Source organism: Poecilia reticulata, chromosome 8 (assembly GCF_904066995.2).
Source record: "Poecilia reticulata chromosome 8, P_reticulata-male-v2, whole genome shotgun sequence".
In the NCBI taxonomy this organism is placed as follows: Eukaryota; Metazoa; Chordata; class Actinopteri; order Cyprinodontiformes; family Poeciliidae; genus Poecilia; species Poecilia reticulata.
Genome location: NC_088837.1, coordinates 1,990,797 through 2,014,243, shown reverse-complemented (window position 1 = coordinate 2,014,243; position 23,447 = coordinate 1,990,797). Strand labels below are relative to the sequence as shown.

Below are 23,447 nucleotides of genomic sequence, written 5' to 3'. Positions count from 1 at the left end.
CAAAGATATTCTGTTCAAGGATTTGATGCAATTTTAAGTTCTTGGGTCTAATATAATTCACCATTTAAGTATTTGTAAATTTTATTTTTGACCATGTTAACTTTTTCCGTTTTGTTGTGAATGTTCTGTAAACTGTTGCCAGTCTTTGCCAGAATTCTCTATTTACATTTGAAGCTTATATAAAACACCAAATGTATGCTTTTTTATACTTTTTAATATTTCTCATGTCTAATGCAGAGCTGTTTTATATTTTGACAAAATGCTAAACACTTTTTTCTCAAAGAATATTGAAAAAGTTTTTTTTAAGTAAAATACTACAACAAACTTTTATTTTTACTTTCAGCATTAAGTTATAACTTTTTTTTTTATTTAAGCTCAAGCACACATGTAACCCATTCCCTTCCCTGCTGCAGCACAGCATTTTTGAAGACAGAAGCAAACACATATAGTATAAAAAATATAATAAAAAACCCTTTTTTGGATAAAATCAATAATTTTTTCATGGTTCATGACTTGCTAGAAGATAACTAAAAGCTAGCCGGTGTACGAAAGCTGAATAAAATCCAGCACTAACCTCTGAAATCGGAGCGGTGCAGCTGTATCCGACTCCGACCAGCTTCTCCACGTTCTCCTCCTGTTCCCTCTCCATCCTCCCTCTACTCTCCCTCTTTAATGATCAGCTGCTGTGACGACTGCCAGGAATCTAAGTCTGTGATGGCTGACCTTCGTTTCGCCTCTTCCCTCCGTTTACGTATAAGTGCTGGAGCGACTGCGCTCCCCCCGTCGATGTGCCCTGCTGGGTTTTGTTCATTGAGCGGAGGCCACGGCTCCATCTGTAGCTGCAGAACTGGCTCTGCTGATGCTAACACGTAGGAACAATCAGAATGTGACACCCGGCACCGCTGATCTAACGAGGCCCGAATGCAGGCTCAGTGGGGAACTAAAACAATCACTCGTTGTGTCGCTCTTTTACTTAGATGAACTGTAGTTGTTTGTTTCAAGCTTTTTATGTCCGATTTATGGATTTTATAAGGTGGAAGTTGTTTAACCACAGAGATTAAACCAATTAAATAATCTTTTTTAAAACCAGGTTGGATTAATTTTCAAGATTTCATATCTATCAGCCCAAACGGTGTGCAGTTATGGAGTGAATGAAAACTATTTCACATCCAGTCTGTCACAGTTTCACGTTTTCAGGCTTGATGCTGTTTTGTGACAATTATTAAACGGTCGGGTGAACACAGAACTGATTGACCAGCCACTGACCTGCTGATGATCCACGCCTTTTGTTTTTGTTAACTAGACCGAAACACACCCAATTGTTATTTAATCTTTATTGTAATAATGTAATAATTATTGAATTACTAAAAAGTGAATAAAGCTACCTTAAAGCTGCAGTGTGTAACTTCTACATAGAAAATGTTTTGAATATATTTGTTAAAAGTGTCAGCGTGCGTTGACAGTGTAACATGAGAGATATGCCTGTGAGAAAAGCCTGTGCCTTCTTCCTGTGGTCCTGATGCCATCTGCAGAAACACACCGCTCTCCGTCAGAAACACAGCTGCCAACTCGTCCTAAAAGTCGCCATGATCAAATTAGATGATGATGACATCATCACCTAATTTGCATATTCAGTCATGTGAAATTCGTGCAGAAGAGGAGAGGAAAAAGATCAACAAAAAGCGATTAAAAATACTCTAAACATTTACGACTACAAAAAAATCTATATGAAATAATTTATTAATATAAATGTAATCATGTAATACTATGCCTGAACATATATATATATATATATATATATCCATCCATCCATCCATCCATTTTCTTGCACCCTTTTTCCCTCAGTGGGGTCGGGAGGGGTGCTGGTGCCCATCTCCAGCCAACGTTTCGGGCGAGAGGCGGGGTACACCCTGGACAGGTTGCCAGTCTGTCGCAGGGCAACACAGAGACACACAGGACACACAACCATGCACACACACACTCATACCTAGGGGCAATTTGGAGAGGCCAATTAACCTGACAGTCATGTTTTTGGACTGTGGGAGGAAACCAGAGTACCCGGAGAAAACCCATGCATGCACAGGGAGAACATGCAAACTCCATGCAGAAAGACCCCAGGCCGGGAATCGAACCCAGAACCTTCTTGCTGCAAGGCAACAGCTCTACCAACTGCACCACTGTGCAGCCCTATATATATATATATATATGTATATATATATATTTTTTTTATATAATATCAAATGTAACCAAAAGAAACTCATCAAAGACACACAGTGGAAGTGACTGAGGCTGTGAATCAAATGCTGAGATTTATTTTGGTGTGGGGCTGTAATGATTAATTACAGTGATGAATGTAATTAATGTGATGAATCGATTATTGAAATAATCAACTAATTTGATTAATCATTAAATGGAGTTAATTTGATTAATCATTAAATGGAGTACACAGGCTCATAAAAAGGTCATTTAGTGAAAAAAATCCAACATATTCAAAGCAATGACTAAACCAAATCTGTACGATTAGACAGACAGACAGACTCTTCAAGTAGCATAAATTTAGCTTTACTCAGTTAAGATTTACTAAAGGAAAAATTTGTTTAATTTTCTTTTTTTTAAAAAAAAGAAATTACTTCTTTATTTGTTAAATAAATAAATACATGTATTTTAATATGGTGGTTAAATGAATGATCTATAGAATCCATCTATAGAATCTATAGTGCCATTTTTTAAATTGATTATTTGTCAGAATAATCGATTGATTACTAAAATAACTGTCAGTTGCAGCCCTATTTCTATGCAGCAGTTTTGTAAAAAAAAAAAAAAAAACATTGGGCAACATGGAAAATTATATTTACATCTTTGTAATGCAAACCGACAGCTTTGTGCCTGTGTGACTCAACTGACTGGAATTGGTCTCCTCCATGTCTGGGAGCTGAAGGTGACTGGATTTTTCACAGATTTTCTGTTTCATATCCTGTGGCACATAAGTGGCCACAGTTGGTAGAGCTGTTGCCTTGCAGCAAGAAGGTTCTGGGTTCGATACCCGACCCCGGTCTTTCTGCATGGAGTTTGCATGTTCTCCCTGTGCATGTGTGGGTTTTCTCCGGGTACTCCGGTTTCCTCCCACAGTCCAAAAACATGACTGTCAGGTTAATTGGTCTCTCCAGATTGCCCCTAGGTGTGAGTGTGTGAGTGTGTGTGTGTGTGCATGGTTGTTTGTCCTGTGTGTCTCTGTGTTGCCCTGTGACAGACTGGTGACCTGTCCAGGGTGACCCCGCCTCTCGCCCGGAACGTTAGCTGGAGATGGGCACCAGAAGCCCTCCTGACCCCACAAAGGGACAAGGGTGTAAAGAAAATGGATGGATGAAAACAGACATTTTTATAAATGCCACATTCTGTATTTATAAAGAAGTGCGTATCACAACATGATTGTGGTGATGTTGTGGAGTTGCAGCCTTTCACTGGTTGTTGTTGAGCACACACACTCACACACACGCACGCACATCAGCAAACAACAGTTAACCTTTGACTATTTTTTAAACAATATTTTTAGCAAGAAAAAACTTTTTTTCCAATTTTAACTATGTTCATTGATATTGTTTTTTTTCAATTAATTTATTTTTTAGTATTTTTTGTACATGCATCCGTAACATTTGCATAGATGTATGTATTTATAGTAGCATTTATAGTTTTTATGTGTATTTCTGTAGCCAAGCAACAACATTTCGTTGCCAAATTCACTGTTGTGTCTTTGTGCAACAACAATAAAGTAAGTCTGTCTTACTTTGAACAGAATTTTCTCCATAAATTGTAAAAACCTTGCATTCCTGTTATTGAGCATCCTTAAGCCTCCAGTCCAGCCTTCATCTTGTCTGCTCACCCTGTATGACCTCCAGATCCATCCAGCATTTCATTTTATCTCTGGAAGCCTTTCTGAAAGTGCTTTATTATTGAAAACGGGTAATAAACCTTGAGCTGGCTCAACTTATATCCCACTGCTCAGCTCTTCACAGCCTCCCAAGGATGTGAGATTTAGTTGGTTTTAGAAATTCTTCTTGACCTTATAACTCACGCGGGGGGTAAAGAAAGAAAAATAAACTGCATATAGACTGTTGCTTTCCAAAAGCCGAGTCCATGTTCTAAAAACTTGAACAAAGAACAACTTTGTGGAAACTCATTAGTTTAATGTAAGGACATTAAACTGAGCTCAAACGAGTGTTTAATGACCTATAAGGTACGGTTATTAACACATTTGTCACCACTTTGTTATTTCTTTTCAAAATTCACTATTATAAAACCCAGTATATTTTATTCCCTGACCAAACAAAAAAAAGAAAAACTTATTCCACATGAACAACCTCTGGGTTATCAAAATAATCCATCCTTGCATATCTGAAACATTTTTTAAAACATGCTCTTTTGCATCAAAATTGATACAAACTGATCGACTCTTATTTGTGCCGGCAATAGCACTGCAATAACAGACACATTCTCTGTCCTCCCCACAGCCTCACCAGACCAAGACAAATTACGTCTGAAAGCTTTCAATTCTACTAACACAGAAAAAAAACATATGTAGCCTCTTTAGCTAGCAAGGCAAACACCACAGCACTGCTTGGAGGTACTTTCCCTCTGAAGTCAGACTGAGAAATGCCAAACAATGCCCCATGACAGTATGCTAGCTCTACAACAGAGGGCAACCTGAAAAGGTCAGTAAAGCTCCTGCAACTGCAACAGTGAAGTGGTAAAAAAAAAATAAAAGGTCTTCATGCTCGTTTTAAGTGGCTTTTGGCTTTGCGGAAAGAAAGATGTAACACGCTTAAGGGGAGATGAAGACACATTTGCCAAATAAGTTCCAACGTAGCGAACTCTAGAATCCACTGGTGGGTTTGTGCTGTACCAGAGCTACGAAAAGTTTCTCAGTCCAAACCTCCAGGGCTGAGGGGAGGACCATCAGCCTGGAGTGGCCACCTGGTGGCGCTCTGGGCTGGGGTGAGAGCAGTAATGGCTGTCTGTGCCTTACCAGCGCCATGCACCTCTAAAGCATTTCCAATCCTCCAGCTCAGAGGGAAGGAATCTCTTCATTTGTCTGAGATGTGTGCTCCATGCTGGTTTACACCCTCTATATCTACTTTATTTCAGCAATGGTACTTTTGCTAAATTTTAATAGTTTCCTCAAAACTTAAATGACAAAGGCATGAAAACACAGCCAGTAGGGTTGCAAGATATTAGGGAAATCTTGCAATGGCGATAACATTGGTAAATATTGTGATGATGATATCAGGTCTGTTATATGCACAATATAATTTTCAATATATTGTGCCGAGCTAATAGCTAGTAAAATAAAACAGTCTGGTTTACATTTAGTTGTGAACCAATGGAGGCTAACGTATGGAAATTATTGCGATCAGGAAAAAAGCAGTCAAAAAGATTGTGATTTTGGCCACTATTCAACAATGCTACACAGAACCGTTCTTGATTAAATCCCTAAATGACCAAATACAACATTCAGAAAACCTGGGCAGAGAAATCGGAGCTTTATTTGACCAGAAACAGGGTTGATTGGAATTTTCCAACGTTTTCTTCCTCGCACCGTCCATTCGGGAGCCCTCGCTGTGGATGACGACCTTGAGGGAGTGCTCATCATCATGAGCTGGCGTTTAAAGGGGCAGTCTAGCCACGGGGGGCCGTCACACTTGACTTTTACAAGGAGAGAACTTTCATCATTATGGAGAAGGTTGAAGTACATTCAGCCTGATGGTGAATATGTGAGCGCCATTTCCCACTAACACTGTGGAATATGTTCATTTTCATTGTGACTCATGATAGCTTTAGCATCACAGAATTTAATGTGTTACCAAAACCATATGAAACCTTCAAGAAACTTTTCTTTTGTACAGCCTAGATCTACGCTTACTTTAATGAGGTGCCTCTTGGTTAGGATAAAAACCAAAATCACAACAATGTAAAAAAAAAAAAAAACCTACATCATTTATATATTGATTCAACACTTCAAAAGGAAAAAATCATGCTCAGTTAATATTTAATTTACATGAGCCACAGCCGAGTGTTTCTGCAAAACAGAACAGTTGATAGCTGTTTAAGTAAAAAACAGTTTGTGACATTAAGTAGCTCAAATATTACGCCCAATATATGGTGTGATGTGTGGTGTGTTTTACTCCTATTCTGCAAAAGCTTTTTCTCTGACAGCTACCTTTGCCTTGAAAATAACAGCCTCACATGGAGGAGGAAGGGCTACATGTTGCTGTGGCAACATCAACCAGAGGGAAGACATAGGCTGTAAAGGATTTGAAAAGAATATCAAAGATGATGTTTAAAATGTGTGTGGATCTCTTTCTGAGGGAAAACGCCAAAGTTTAATTCCACTTTCATCACAGAGATCCATCCATCACACTGGTTTCTTCTCTAATTCTATGTCATGTTTACACAGTGAAGATCACATTTATATAATTGTATTGTTGACATCTCAACTGTAGCAACCGTTCAATACGTCAGCTTTTATGAACAGAGCAAGCAAAAATATAAACCAATAAGTGCAGGTTAATTGTTAGGATATGTAGCTCAAAACTGACTTTCATTCATAAATCTGCAGAGAGTTACGTTTTCCACATATATGTGAAATTTAAAGCAGCAAATAAGATCTTCTTATGAAAAATCCAGATAAATAACCACTAGTGCATTAGATCATCATATTTTGCAAATTATGCACCATAACACTATGTGGAGGTCTTGAGTCAATTTTGTTTGTTTTAAATTCACTGTACAATGAAAAACATGACTGAGCAGATTTAGGAAATAATCATCTTTCCTATGACTCTGTTGGGGTTCACAGTCGGAGAAAACTGCACCAGCGTACAGATCAAATGCTCAACATGAACAGCGACCATAACTCGGCCTGTTTGTGTTGCGTGTTCGGTGAGACTGATGCGAGCGCACATGAACAAATTGTGTGTGTTTGCATCTCAAAGGGTCCATACGTGTTCTGGCAGGTGCTTGGCTCTGTATGTGCAAATGTAGCTAGATAAAGTTAATGTATTTGAACAACAATGCCAATCACAGACACATCTTTATCATCCGGAGTATTCCTTGAATTCACTTAAATAAATATCAACCAATCACAACCAGCAGATCAAAATACTGCAGCAGGGCCGGGCCAAGGTTGTATGGGGTCTTAGGCAGAATATGACTTAATGGCATCTCTTCCTGCTAACAACATCACTACCACTATGTATTTGTGGGCAAACTAAACTCAAACACAAAGATTAAATTCATAGAATGAGAAGATTTTATGTTTTATAACTACTCAAAATATTAAATTTAAGTGCTAAACAAATGTAATATTTTTTGTTTATCTGTGCTGAAATCATCCAATCAGATTTAATGTCATTCACAATAACCAAATGCTAAAATTCTACTTTGATGATCTGTGTTGAAATTTCAGCATTTATGGGGCCCCTGACGATCTGGGGTTTAGGTTAGCATGTTAGCTTTGAAAAGTTGTGTTTGAATAAACCAAAATGTTACTGAGGCACCTTCTTTTGACAGATCAGAACAAAGTGGAGATTGATTCCTGGCCATGTTATGCGGCACAGCTTTCATTCATGGTGGTGGAGGGCTTATGTCAGGGTAGTCAATACCTCCCAGGCCCCTAAGATTTGTTGTACAAACCAAGGTATCATGGAGTCAAATGTGTCATTAGGAAATCAAAATTTCATTATTTTCCCATACTGATTGGAATGACTGACATCATATAGAAATGGATTAATTCAAGTTACTCAAGCTATTGAATCATGGGGTGTACTTAGTTTTATCACAAACAGCTTTTCTGTTTCATCTTTGTTAAATAAATGAACCAGTTGTTGACTTCCAGGGGTATATCTGGAAAACTTCTGAATCTGATAAAGACTGGATCAGTTTTATTATGTGCTGATATCTAAACCACTATAGCTGGAGTGAATTTGGTCTTTTTTGGCATTCGAATATTTTCATTTCAGTTACTGACATCAAGGTTTGACATCTGTTTCAGCTCTGTATTGTAAAACGATTCAAATGACATTTAAATGCCAACTAGAGATAAAAAGTAATGAAATAATAAATGAGAAAAAGATTGTTTTCATCTATGAGCATAAAAAGCAAATAATAGAACCACATACTACAGTCATTTCCTAGTCTGATGAAGAGTTTTTCCTGTTTCCAGTTTCCTAGTTGTTGTTTGAAGTTATAAAACAGATAGAGATATATAAATACTTTATCCCAAGGAAAATTCCATATATTCAACTAGCCCATAAAACATCAGCACAAAAAAAATAAAAATAAAAACCCTACATACATACATCCATTCTGAGTTGGGTTAGGGAATAAATAACAGAGTGACTGTGTAATGAGCCAAATGACACACTTAGGTGCCTGCCAACAGGTGTACTAGTACCACTGGCCTCCTTAAAAACATTGGTTTAAATAACAGGTAATGTTTGTTAAAACAGATACAATCATGTTCAACTTCATGTTCATGTCAGGTTGGTATTCTCAGGGTTCACACACACCAGTCCTGTTCGGACTTTAATTGAACTCCAGTATGTTTGCCTAGAAGGTCCGGTTCGTTTATGGAGGTGTGAATGCATAACTGGACTCTGATGCGGACCAAAAAAGTGAACTCTGACCGCTCCACTTGGAGGAAGCGGACCATAGCGCATAGCGTTGGTGGGAGAAATGGCTTGTGCTCTACAACCACTAAAATCTGATGCCACTCCATTTTAGTTTATATTCTGTGAAGAAGTAATTTGTGCTCAGTGTCTTCAGAGGTTTTTGTGTCATTTTCTTCAGTGGTTCTTGGTACGGCGCCACCACAGGTGAGAGAGTAAATATATTTTTGAAGGGGTTTGGTTTGTTTGACACAGTGCAGTGTCAAAGTAAAGATTGTCATGGATTTTTTGGATCTCACAGAGATGTTCCCAATCAGTTTTCCTCAAATTTAAGCAACATACTTTTTAATTTAACACATGAAAACTGTTCAGCCATGTCACAAATCTATATTCCGCAACCCCGTTTTTCTAAATGAACATGTAACACTTTACAGACTTAATTTTCTTATGTTCAAACCCACACAACATACATGGCAAGCCAAAATAAGAGAACAAAACTCACCATTACATCCTTCTTCACTTGCTCAGTTCCTCTGTGCCTCTTCTGCCACCTGTGAAGATTATTTGCATTTGAACTCCCAGGAAGATTCTTTGTGTCTCAATTGCAGCACAGAAAAAGCTGGTGAAATTTTCAAGACCCTCTGCTGCTGCTTGGGGGCTTTAGGTGTAAAAATAAGCTCACTGAAAGCCCCCTGTGTTTTTTGCTGGTGTATTTAGATAGCTTAGATAGTCCAGCTTATGTGCTGGGAAACATGAAGTTATGGTTTCTCCAAGGCAGTACTCCGCTTTTCTCCCTGGTCATATTTTTTTCTCCCCAAGGCAAATGGAAGACACTAGTGCTGCTTCCCCACTTTGCAGCTTGCACCTTGCTTGGATATTAACTCCTGTCTGTTGGATCAATTCCATCAATGATTGTCGCCTTGTGTTTTCTGCACACAAATGTCTTCCAGAAAATAATAACTGAGGTATATAGCTTTCGGCCAGATTCAACAGGTAGACGATGAGAGGCTGTAGTAGCTATTGTCCATCTTCCAGTTTGAATAATTTAAACTGGCCCAGGCTATCAGTGATCAGTGTGGCTGCTTTGTAGCTTATAGACGACAGAACGTTTGAGGTCTTAAGTCAATGTTCTTCAGCAGCTTGAAGAGTTTAGAAGGTAAAGCAGGTTGTCTCTGGGTACAGTGTTTTAGTTGAGGAGGTAGGCATTGGGAGAAAAGACCTGAGTAAAACAGAGAAGACTTCTAGAGTCCTGGGAGATAGAGAACAAGAGTCTTCTCTGGGAAGATTGTGGGACGATCGTTGGAGGTAAAAAAGGTGCTGCTTGCAGCTGCAGTCAGACTTGATACACAGCTCTGCCTTTTGACAAGAATTGATTGGTTGTCTCAGGATGTCCACCTGGGGAAGATAAAACAAGGAAATAATCAGAACAGCTTCAATATGTAATATTTAAGAACATGGTAAGAGTTTGCAAGAGTTGTAGTGCTTATAGTACTCTAACCCCAATCTGCTACACCCTAACCTAACTTAATGTTAATATGGTCAATGAGATTCAAGTTAAAAACGTTGGAATACATCCCCTTGTCCAACAAATGGCAATAACATTAACACCAGCAAGATTCAAAAGAAGGAAATCCATGGTATGACTGAAGCTTTGGTAGGCTAAAGAGACTCACAACATCTATTTTTTTCTGACACCATCTAACTTTTGTATTCAGTCATTTTTGTATTCTTGCACCAGCAGGCAAGGTGCCATATTCAGAAGTCTCAAAACATGGCCTTGTATTAATATGTCTAAATTTCTATAATGATCTGAAACATTTGGTTGTGACAAAGAAGCAAACAATTGAAATCATTACCATAACGTACACTTCCTTTTATCTTTAGGATAATCTTGTAAAAGGCTCACGGTAATCTCAGTAGTTCAAAGTGAAGCAACAGCAGGATTATAGAAACGTGATACATAATGAAACACAAAACAGAATGCAAATATGCATTGTGTCAGGTAGAGAGCGTGTACATGTATGAAATGTCAAACAAATGTGAAGACTTTATTGCGCAATAGAAGCTGTCGGACTTGTTTAGCATGCAAAGATGCTGTGGTGTAATCCTGTTATCACCATCTGTACTTGAACACACAGAGGTACGCCCACAGATGTAGGGAACACACCCAAAGACCAAACTGCCCGGTTAATCTCCCTGCATCTCAGCTTTAGTCCGTTTCACACAGTGATTGCAATTCGTTGTAACTTCAGACAAGTTAAAACCAAATGCCAATGTATTTGGCTCCACCCATCTTCCCTGTCCCTACTGAAGAAAAGCAGTCCCACAGCATGATGCAGCCACAACCATGTAGCCCCGTAGATTTGTGCATAAGTAAAAACTCAATTTTGGTTTCATCCGACCAGAGCAGTCTCTGGTTGCCATGTCACCTACAAATGTTAACCTGGAGAATATGAACTTTAAAGCAGCTTGTATCATCTTACAGTACCTGTAGCTCAGAGAATAGACTTTAAAATATTGTTGGGGGTTATAAATCACTGAACGACCTCTCCAGAACCAGAACCAAATATGGAGAAGCAGCATTCAGCTTCTATGCACCACAAATCTGGAACAAACAAATTTGGAACAAACCAGAAAACTGTAAAACAGCTGAAACACTTAGCTTCTTTAAGCCTCCAATTCATAATACCTGGAACATTAATCAACAGACTTGATGTGACTTAATGATGGCATTTGACCAAATGTAACGTTTAATGCTTGTAACGTGACTGATGGCTGCATGATGTTTTTTTTATGCTGTAAAGCATTTTGAACTGCCTTGCTGCTAAAACGCGCTAAATTTTTCAACACTTTCAGAAATCTCCTCTCACACAAACCAGTAACAGCACCTAGACATTAGACTCACCCAAACCAAACACCAGTGGCAGGTTTGTCGTCAACTTAAACTGCATCCAGTCAAATGTTTAGCTGCTGCCATTAGTGGAGCTTCTGAGGCACCAGCAGGGGTCCAGTCAACCAGAAAAATGAAACCGCAAATGAAAATGACTCTCAGACTAATGCAATACCGGAAGCCAACTGGAGACACGAGCGTGCACGAGGGAAGTGTCGTTCCATGTAATATACATCAGTCTGGAAGAAGGCGGCAGGACTTCCATTCCCTCCTACTTAAACTAACAAAAGCAGTGCAGACTGAAACTGGAAGATATCGAGAAGATATCTTTAACTAAAAGGACTGGTTGTTGTTGGCATCTGAATATGACTGTTCTAAATATTTTGTAACAAAACACAGCTATTATCATTGTGAGATTTTGATACATCAAAGAACAGAGCAGTGGAAAAAAAGACTGAAGATGAATTAGAGATTACTAGCAGTTGTTGCTATTGGACAGGGCTGACAGGTATTTCAGCCACAAATGATAGTATGTAAAGATGATGACAAAGAATATTTATACATTTTGACATGAAAAGAGAAAAATATTGCCAATTGTGATCTCTTCACACAACGTATGCAAAAACAACAACAAAAAACAGCTGTCGTATTACAAGTCAGCATTTTGTTTGCAAAAAGAAATTGTTCCTTAAGTAAAATGAATGTCGGGTAAAATTATGCTGAAATGATACAAAAAATAAAAAATAAAAAAATAAATGAGCCATGGCCAGAAATTAGAGGAAAGTTGTCCAAGTAGTTCAGAAAATCAAAGGGGAAATTTTATTTGCTCATAGGGCAAAAATAGGCTAAGACCTATTTTTGCCCGAACTCACTAATGTCACTTCCATATTTCCACATAACTTTCTTCCCTCATGATTCCATTCATTTAGGTGCACCAGTCCCTCCTGCAGCAAAACTCCCACAAAGCCCGTTGCTTCCACACCGTACTTTGTTCCTGAGCTTCAAGCCTTCATACTTACGAAGGAATGTTGGGCTCACTTAAAATAATAATAGTAAATTTCCATTTCAGATTAAAGTTGAAATACCAAGAACAAGAAAATAAGATTTCAAGTACATTTTGATGTTGAAGAAAAAAACGTTGAAATTCCATTTTGTGACTGAATTCCAAACATTGAGACTAAAGGTGATATATCATGAAGGATACTGACATTTTACTCATCTTTTCAACACTTCTCTCGTCATATCGACACTTTTGTTGATGTACGATTTTACGTTTTTGTTGACTTCTTATTGTTTTTAAATCTTAAAACTGGTGAGCAACAAAAATTGACTTTTTTTCCCTCCAAGTGTCCCTGATACTCTGTCATGCAAAGCAGTGAATAAGTGTGAAGTTTTTTTTAGTAATAGAAATATCTGCACCACTTGTATTCAGGTCTCTTTATTCTGATTATTCATAAAGACCAATCAATATCACCTTCCTTGAACTACACATTTATGTCCTACTTGGAGTCCTGTAGTCAGATATTGTGTGTATCAGGGCCAGTTTCCTTTCAGCACGCTACATAATCAAGGAAAGCTAGCAGCTTCCACTTCAATCAGGTTCTGATTAAAAGGAACGATTGTTTTAGAGTTAATTTGTCTCACCAAAGCTCTGGGATTGTTATGAACAATGTATACTTTAAGTAACAGATAACAGTAACAAATGTGGACAGTGTTTGACAGGTTGGGACAGAATTTACTGCAGGTTTTGCTGCACACTCTCCTGAGCTGAAACCAAACTTTGATGGCTCACAGAAGGAAGAGAGGGAAGCTGCCAACGAGTGCTGAGCTTCTGCAGGAGCTGAAGTAGCCGTGATGTCAGCAGCGGTAACACACATCTGACAGACAGCAAATCGCCCAGGCTTCCAGGAGTGAGAGAGACTGTGAAAAAGCTGCAACTTGGTATTATACCTTACAGCAGTCTAATCTTTATCACATCAGATTGAATTTCCTTTTTGATAAATACACTGGATGACAACAGCTGATTAACATAGAAGTGACAACTTGTTTAAAACATTGAAGGGTCAACAGGGGTCAGCATAAAGGCTGAACAAGCAGTCTTTATAAAGTAATCCAAAGTCTTTTTCTATACTTTCTTACTTCCCTTTACAACTGAAAACTTCAATTTGTTTTGAAGGTTTCTGTCACATAAAACCACAATTAAGTATACAGGAGTTTGTGGCTGTAACAAGAAAAAAGGTAAACACTTTCAAAAGACATTATGTAATATAAGTCAATGTTATAAGAGAATATAAGTTGTTTAAAAAAACTACTTATAGTGGTCTGTTTTTATATTGGTCTACTATTTAAAAACATTCTAATAAAAAAAGTTATTTATTTGAAAACAATGTGGATAATTAATTTATTGTTATTTTTTATGTTAGTATTCTTATACATATGCCTGTCATGATAACATATTTTGCTGGACGATAAATTGTCCCGGAAGTTACTGCGATAAATGATAAGTGTTGTTTTGAGACTGTTTAACTTTGACGTCTCTGTAAACAAAGTTGCACCAAAACACCAGACTGGAGAGCAGCTTTAGTAGAAAGAAAGAGAGAAAAGAGAAAAAATAATAATAAGTCATGCAAATTAATGCAGGCATATTATTGATGTGTTACTTATTTTAATTATCAAATCAACAACTGATTTGTTTATTGTAACAAGCCTACTCATAAAATTACTACTTCATTCACCCAAGTCAATAAGTCAATAGTAATAGAACATAAGTCACTCTATAGACTGGTTGGTGTTTCTAATACAGACGCTCTAACCCAATCAGGTCTGCACCTTATCGTTGCATCTATTTTCATCTTCACGACTTTTCGCCTCGGTGGCGGCGTGTTTATTTTAGCTCTCAGGATTGTGTAATCACGCTCCGTTTGTCTGGCACACAGAAGGAAACACTGATAAATAAAGCAGTTTGTGAAGGAGACAAGGAGACTGAACAGCACAGCTACTACTACGGCTCCTGAAGCAGAGCAGCTCTGTTACAACGCAGCTCGATAGTATCTGGAACCGTAACCAGGTCATTACATAGCAACTGCTAGTTTAACAAGCCACTAGCCAGGATGCTACAGCTAATAATGATGTTGAATTGAAAAAAACCCCCCAAAAAACGTCTGTCGGCCTTCTGTGGCGTTTGCTAATGCTACAAACCAAATGAGGGCAATTCATCAGATCAGTGAGTCTGTCTGCATGTGGATGAGGGAAGCAGACAGTGGGACCCGGGGGCCTCGACGCTCTGCTTATGTAACCTCACACACATATAGAAACATGCAGAGGCAGAGGGCAGCTTTTAGCCTCAGGGGAAAAGAGGGAGGGGGAGGACATGAGAGGTCATGTCTGGCTGCTGGCAGGTCGCAGGTTGGTCTACGTGAGACAGCGTCACATGGATGCTGCGTTTCCACGTGTGTACATCCGTTATTGATTCATTCAAGGCTGACTTTTAAATATGTTTCTGGTTAGTTCTGCATGGTGGAAACATTTATCTGCACTGTTTGGAACTTTTGCTCAAATAATGTAATAAACGCTGCTGCAGATAATACCAAGTTATAATACCAAATCTAGGGGCTCTGAGATTTGAGGAAAAAGATTACTATCACAATGAATTAGGGATGGGCAATATGGGTTAGAAATAAAATCTACAATATTTTTCATACCAGATCCAATTTTAATCAAATTTTTCTCACTTTCTTATATAACAACAAAAATACAAATGACAGGAAATATTGTCACAAATATTTTTATTTCATTCATCCATTCTGAGAGTTGTACAACGTAGTATTAGTGCCGGGTTATGAGAATTTTTGTCAAACAACGAGGACAGAGTCGTAATATTAACAGAATAAAGATCCGATTTTACCATAAGAATAAATTAGAGAAAAAATGTAGTCTAGTGAGAAAAAAGCTCGGAAAAGTTTTTTTTAAGGTATTGTTGTAATACAGATGCTTTTTTTTTGTTTCTTTCCAACATTAAAGATTGTCCTCACTTCCTTCTGTGAGTTTCAACGTCTCACACTAAATTCATACATCACTATCAGAGTCCATCCAACTGCAGGCATACTACTGATGTGTTACAGTGACCATCCTAATATTTTTCCTAACATTGTGTTGGATATGCGAGTCAGCTCCCTGAGGGGTGCCACTTTCAGGAGCTGTCCGGTGCTGAAGTGGACATCAGCGGATCACGTAAAGTCACAGAGAGTTTGCTTAAAGAAGTTTGAAATAGTATTGAAATTTTTTTTTTCTTTTTCTGTGTGACTTAAATTAAAGGAGAATCAGTTGATGGTCTTATTCACTCCACAGCAGCTTGTTTAAAGTTTTCATGTTTTATAGCAGACCCTGGTGAACGAGGTTCTGCTACCATAAAACAGCATCCAGACATCATGCACTCCACAAAGAAGAGGCAGAAGAGCTAGTGAGGAAGGACATATTTTCGCTTCCAAAACTAATCTGATTGGATGCTAGAAAAAAGTACTGATGTGTTCAAGTTGTGAATGGGGGTGACTGTGGCTCTGTGGGTAGAGTAGCCGTCTTCTGATCGGAAGGTTGTAGGTTTGATTCGAGCTTCCTCCTGCCACATGCTGATGTGCTCGTGGGTGAGGCACTCAACCCCAGTTGCCTACGTATCGGTATTTGTGAGTGTGAATGGGTTAAAGTGACTCAGACATTGTAAAGTACTTTGAGTGGTCAAAATGACTCAAAAAACGCTGTGTAAGTTCAGTCCATTTACCATTTAAAAAAGGAAATAGCTCATCAGTCATTCAAGAATAAAATAGCATCTCAATGGTAAACATTAAGGCAGCTTCTTGCTCCATAAAAAATACAGAGTTTCACTGATAAATCAGCACCAATTTTCTTAACTATGAAAGTGGTCCTTGTTCCAGCAACATCGCCGTCTTCCTGAGCCTGCTGGGAGACGTGCTGACGGATGAAATGTGGTGTGACAGCAGACCAGGCAAGATGCAAGCCAACATCCTGCTAACGGCCTGCTACAGACAGCTCCAACACACCAAGATCCAGGTATTGTGTGTGTGTGTGTGGGGGGGGGGGGGGTGCAGATTGAAACAGGAACTTCTATGGATTCCAGCTCAACAGTCACTATTAAAACTACACAACTCAATACAAGCTACATTCCTTTAAAGCTCCTCAGCCTGAATATAAGCAAGTGTAAAACTACATCAGCAAAGCCTGCAGGTACAATGTCTGTTGTTTCTAAGCAAAGGCATTTTTTTTTTTTTTACATTAAATGTGTTTCAGAAGAAACACATTTAAGTGTTTCTTCTGAAACACTTAAATGTTTCAGAAGAAACAAAACTTCACATTTTAATAGCTCCATTCTTCATCATCCAGGTCCTTAAGAGCAAAGCAGGCCCAGATCATTACTCTACCACCACTCTATTTTCATAAATTATGTATAGGCCCTACACCTCAGAATCGAAAATGAACTTTCAAAAAAAGAAAAAAAAAAGTGATCAATAACATTTCATTGATGATTTGACAAAGTGAGTTTGTGTCGTAGACATGGAATTTTATTGTGATATTTTGTGGTGCTATTGTGATAATGATTACTTGAGCTCTCAAAACACATAGAACTGCCCTTTTCAATAGTTCAAATATTAAATATGCCTTAATATGCACAAATATGTGTGATAGAAACTGTCTTGACAATAACATAGAAGTTAATAATCTACAATCCTCCTTATCTCTGCTCTTGGGGGTAAAGCTAATTAATGACTAGTGATAATGAATGGCACTCCTTGATTGGTTGCTTTGCAAACACCAGCTAATAGTGCATCTGTTAATGTTGCAACTAAATATTTCCAGCTTCTCAAACTGCATTCTTACAGATCGGGTGGCGGGCGGAATCCATAATTTGAAAATGTAATAAATTGGAGTTATGTTCCACAGACAAGTTTCTTCGTTGTTAAATGTGCTATTCTCAATCTTTCAAGCATAAAAGATGATAAAATATTCCAAGGTTAAATGTTTTATTTAATTAATATTATCCACCCAGGCAGCAGTGAGGTGGTCAGCAAACTAACAGAGGTGGATATCCCGCCACCTCTCTTCCCCCCTTGGTATCGCCGCGGCTTTGAAACAGAAACGTTCCCTATTGAGTCTCCAGTAGCTTTTCAAGAGCAACCAGTTGGATGTGTTGGAGCTGAACTACGTGAGTTCTTGCTACAGCCTATAGACGAAACCCCACGAGTGCGAACAGAACAGCCAGAAACATCCGCATTCCTCCCGGTCTATATGCTGGCACCGTGCCGCTAACGTCACTGCCCTGACCCATTAACGGAGAATGTAGGTTAGCAAGTTTGTGGCTCCGGCTGTCAGGTAATGCAGCATAATGACAGACACAAAAGTCTCGACAGAGGTTAAAGTGAACGTTGACGTTTCATAGAAAGCCGACATAGTCCGCCTTAATGTGCGGGCAGAAGTACAGTGAGCAGGCCGGGGGGTTGACGTGAGGACACCACTCACCTTGCACCGCCGTGACTGACAGCGAGGCGCCTCTCTCTCTCTTTCTCTGTGTCACTTTGTAGCGCTGTAGTCCACTCCGGATAGAAAAGCACCTCCAGCAGAGTCGGCATAAAACATGTCACCCGGAGCGGCAAATTAAAGAAAAGAGAAACAAATGAACGCTACAGTGTAATTCCGGTCAGCTTCAGCCGGTTCGCCTGAAGCTCCTGTGGGAGACTGCTTCCTCTTTCAACGAGCTGTCAAGAGCGAAAACAGGCGACAGCAGCGACCTGCCACCCCGGGACTGCCAGGATTTCACGGTCACGGTGTACGTGGGGGAGGAAACTCCACGGTGTTGTTGACTAGTTCGCCGCGCTCGGGTCCTGTCCCGTGTCTGTACAGCGCTGGTGAAAGCGGGTCAGCTGGAAGCGGGGATGATACATCACTAGGCTCTGCAGCACCCTCTACTGGCAAGACAGGAACACTGCCGCCATGGAGGTTACATAATAAACAGTCAAGCCAAACAAGCTGTTTTCATGACATTCTACTCTACAGTTTTAGTATGCTAATGACCTTCTGTGTTTAATGTCAAAAGTGACCACAGAGGAAAAACTACCATTTGCTCCACTGATTGGTTTGTTGGAAGGCGAACTAAAATATATTAAAACTATATCTGAATATAACTTTTCAATCAGAATCAGCTTTATTAGATAAGATTGTGTGTTGTTTAGACAAGCGATTTGTCTCCTGTTTCAAGCAATCACCGCGTATAGACATTAAGTGTCAATATATAAACTGTAGAGGAAATAAAATAAAGGATAAAATTAACAATGTGTAAAGAAAATAAAAAAATGGCATGTTGGTGCAAACATGATTATTTTGCTTCATAGCAGAACAGATAACTGCTCAGGCTTTAAGCAATCTTTTCTGGGTTTTGGTATCGGTACTACTGCTGCAGTCTCTATCCAGCTTTAAGGTAATATTTCACATTTTCATACTTTATTATTCAAATCAAATAAGATTAACTTTGACATTCACTAAGTTCACTTATCATTATAACATATTTGACTTTCCTCAAGGAAGGTCTAAACTCCACTATTGAAAAATAAATACTAATGACATTACCTTGTTCTTATTTTATTATTTCCTCATTTTCTAATAAGGTTGCTACTATACATTTTCTCTACTTTTCATTAGTTTTGTTTTCACTACAAATTTGGAAAATATTTGCTCTAACATTATTGCTTCTTCATTACTTACTGCTGTTGCTCCATTACAAATTAAAACAGAACAACCAGACTCTCTTATTCCTCCATTCATTCAGTTCATCATCTTTCAGTCTTTCTCTCTAAGTCTCATATTTCCCTCTCTTCTTTCTGCTCAAAGACACCTTGAATCTGGGTGGATCCAACGTCTGCTGGAGGTGAAAGCTGATTGGCTGCTGCCTCTCTGCTCTGACATGTGACTCACAGGTCAAAGCTCAACCCAGTTTCTGTTTTCAGGAAATGAATCTCACACAGTCACTGTGACCGAGAGCAGAATCAGCTGGACAGAGAAACTTTCTCCTGTTCCATCTGTCTGGATCTACTGACAGACGGAACAGTAGATCCAGTAGCTGTCGGCACAGCTACTGTATGAAGTGTATTAAAACCCAGTGGGATGTAGAGGAACAGAAGGGAATCCACAGCTGCCCTCAGTGCAGGGAGACGTTCACACCGAGGTCTGTGCTAAAGAAGAACACCATGCTAGCAGCTTTAGTGGAGCAGCTGAAGAAGACTGGACTCCAAGCTGCTGCTGCTGACCACTGCTATGCTGGACCTGAAGATGTGGCCTGTGATTTCTGCACTAGAAGAAAACCAGTGGTGGGAAGTAACAAAGTACAAGGACTTTGTTACTGTACTTAAGTACAATTTTCGTGTATCTGTACTTTACTTAAGTAGATTTAATAATGGGTACTTTCTACTTTTACTCAACTACATTTTACAGAAAGTATCTGTACTTTGTACTTCACTACATTTCTACAAAAGTGTCGCGTTACTCGTTACATCCAAGTTGCATTGTGCTTTTTGTCCGTTAAAATGTGAAATTCAGGAACTTAAGGTGGCGCCGTAAAATCCAAGCAATAACGTGACTTACTGTCTGTTGTCACCCATCGGCTCCGCCTTTACTCGCACGCAGAGCTCCAAGACATGCACAGTGGTTTCCTCTGAGTGGGAGAAGATGTCTGTCTAATCGTCAGTAATATAATAGCGCTGCATAAATCGATATGGCGACATGTAAAATCAGCAGCGCTTCGCTTTCACAGACGGTGGGGACTTCGTCCAACTTTTAGCATCACTTGGAAGGAAAGCTTAAAAAAAGGTAAGATCTGTGGACGTGATGCTAGCAAAGCTAGCTGTACTGAGACACATGTTGCATCTGCGATGAAAAAAAGTTGTCACTCATGCGCTGAATTATTGTGTGGAGGTGTTTGAGGTGTCGCATATATGGGACAACGCTGGTACCAAAGTGCAATAAAGCGGTATGACATTCAGGAACGATCCGATTCTTCTGGATGGATCTTTACTGATTAAATTTATTTCAGCTCTAAGTATTTAATTTCTAGGTGTTTTATGGGAATGTGGATCTTTCAGATCAATTTGAGAAGCAATTTTGATAGGTAAAAGTTATATATTTTGTGTCATGTAGCACGGTCACATGACCGTGCTACATGACACGGTCATGTGTCATGTAGCACGTAGCAATAGGTGGGTAGTCTTGACCACCTACCCACCTATTGGGTAGGTGGTCAAGACTACCCAATAGGTAGTCTTGACCTATTGGGTCAAGACTACCTATTGGGTAGGTGGTCAAGACTTGGTATTGACCACCTACCCAATACCAAGTCTTGACTTGGTATTGGGTAGGTGGTCTTGACTACAACTCTGCTATGTGGCTCCTCGGTTGCCTGTCCTCTCCCACCCACCTTCTTTCCATCCCCCTTCTGTTGGATTTCTTTAAAAATAAATGCCTCTAGTGGCAAAAAAAGTGAAGTTAATGTTATGTTTGGACAGGAGACAAGATGTTTCCATCCCTGAAATTATGATGCATAGATTCACATATCTAAGTCTAAACTATGTTACAGAAAGTAAACACAATAAAAACATGCTTTATCTGTGGCATTGTTCATTAAAATGGCACATTTCTAATGTATTAAAATTAAATACGTTCAGTTCACTTAATGATACTTGCAATTAGGTAATACATTCAGCAAGTACTTTTACTTTTAACACTTAAGTATTTTTAAAAGCCTGTACTTTTTTACTTTTACTTAAGTACAAATGTTAATGTGGTAGTTTTACTTTTACTTGAGTACATTTTTGTCTGTGTATTTGTACTTCTACTTAAGTAAATTCTTTGAGTACTTTCTCCACCTCTGAAGAAAACTGAAAGCCATCAAGTCCTGTTTATTCTGTCTGGCCTCTTACTGTGAGAACCACCTTCAGCCTCATTATAATGTGGTTCCTTTAAAGAAACACAAGCTGATGGAGCCGACCAAGAACCTGCAGGAGAACATCTGTTCTTGTCATGATGAGGTGATGAAGATGCTGATCAGAAGTGTATCTGCTATCTCTGCTCTGTGGATGAACATAAACATCATGACACAGTGACAGCTGCAGCAGAAAGGATTGAGAGGCAGAGAGAGCTGGAGGAGAGACGAGGAAACATCCATCAGAGAATCCAGGACAGAGAGAAAGATGTGAAGCTGCTTCAGCAGGAGGTGGAGGCCATCAATCACTCTGCTGAGAAAACAGTGGAGGACAGTGAGAAGATCTTCACCCAGCTGATCCGTCTCCTCCAGAAGAGAAGCTCTGAGGTGAAGCAGCAGATCAGATCCCAGCAGGAAACTGAAGTGAGTCGAGTCAAAGATGTTCAGGAGAAGCTGGAGCAGGAGATCAGTGAGCTGAAGAGGAAAGACGCTGAGCTGGAGCAGCTCTCACACACAGAGGATCACAACCAGTTTCTCCTCAACTACCCCTCACTGCCAGCACTCAGTGAGTCGACACACTCATCCAGCATCAACATCCGTCCTCTGAGACACTTTGAGGACGTGACAGCAGCTGTGTCAGAGCTCAGAAACAAACTACAGGACGTCCTGAGAGACTCATGGAGAAACATCTCACTGATGGTCACTGAGGTGGATGTTCTACTGTCAGAACCACAACCAGGACCAGAACCGAAGAGCAAAGCTGGTTTTTTGAAATATTTATGTGAAATTACACTGGATCCAAACACAGCAAACACACTGCTGGTTCTATCAGAGGGGAACAGGAAGGTGACGGTGAAGAAACAACATCAGTCTTATTCTAGTCATCCAGAAAGATTCACTAATCAGATTCAGGTTCTGGGTAGAGAGAGTCTGATTGGACGTTGTTACTTTATCAGTTTATGTATCAGTCACATACAAGAATATCAGCAGAGCAGGAAATGGAAATGAATGTGGATTTGGATGTAATGATAAATCTTGGGCTTTAAATTGTAACGCTTCTAGTTTTGGTCACAACAACATCTGGACCTCCATCTCAGGTCCAGTTTCCTCCAGACTAGGAGTGTACCTGGATCACACAGCAGGTCTTCTGTCCTTCTACAGCGTCTCTGAAACCATGACTCTCCTCCACAGAGTCCAGACCAGATTCACTCAGCTGCTGCTGGCTGGAGTTTGGCTTTTGTACACTGGATCCTCTGCAGAGTTCATTAAACCCAACTAGATTTCCTCTCTTCTCTCTTATTGCTGATCAGCCTTCATGGTTTTGCTCTTCTGTTCTTTATTTCTCTGGTTTAAATGTAGTTCTCAGTCTCTGTGTTCCAGCAACCATTAATGATCTTTGCTGATGTTTGTTTTCATTCTTTTATGATAGAAATAGTTCTCCACCAGAAAATCCCATCTTCTCTGGGGTTTAATAACTTTTGCTTTAATATGTGTATTGATATATCTGGATGTTCTGATTGTCTTCCACTGATCTGCAGAACAATCATTCTTGTTTAAATCTGTTGATATTGAAGTGATATGAACTTTCTTCTATTGTCTTTATTGTGATACAATGCAGAAACTGAAACTAACCTCTTTGAAGCTATGCTGTTTTGAGTCATTTAGATTTAGATTAGAACAATAACTGACTTTTATTCTGCTTCTTTGGCTTTATTCAATAAAACAACTTGATTCCAGAGACATTTTATTTTTTTCCTCTTCATTATTACAATAAATTGTGAGTTTTGTCGTCTAAAATGCTGAAAACATTTCATTCAGAGGGTCTCGTGATGCTAGAGAGGATCAGATACACACCTATTGCTTACAGGGTCAACAGGAGCAAAAATCTGAAATGAGTTACAGTAGATTATATGAAATA

At 39.2% G+C, this 23,447-nt stretch overlaps 1 protein-coding gene and 1 pseudogene across 5 annotated transcripts in view; one reads left to right on the top strand and one right to left on the bottom strand.

Moving 5' to 3' along the window:
* Positions 1–18,492, bottom strand: part of LOC103468293 (thyroid hormone receptor alpha) — a 73,908-nt gene extending 55,416 nt beyond the window's left edge. For 4 of the 5 annotated variants that reach the window (XR_014088472.1, XR_014088473.1, XM_008415255.3 and 1 more), the window contains exons 1-2: positions 18,082–18,492; positions 9,166–10,058 (exon numbers count right to left, since the gene is read on the bottom strand). The gene's annotated coding sequence lies outside the window, so the exon portion shown is untranslated. Of the gene's footprint in view, positions 1–574; positions 593–9,165; positions 10,059–18,081 lie in introns of those variants that run through there. The other variant, XM_008415256.3, reaches the window with a different exon arrangement.
* Positions 15,981–23,201, top strand: LOC103468509 (tripartite motif-containing protein 16-like; annotated as a pseudogene).
* Positions 23,202–23,447: the final 246 nt, after the last annotated feature.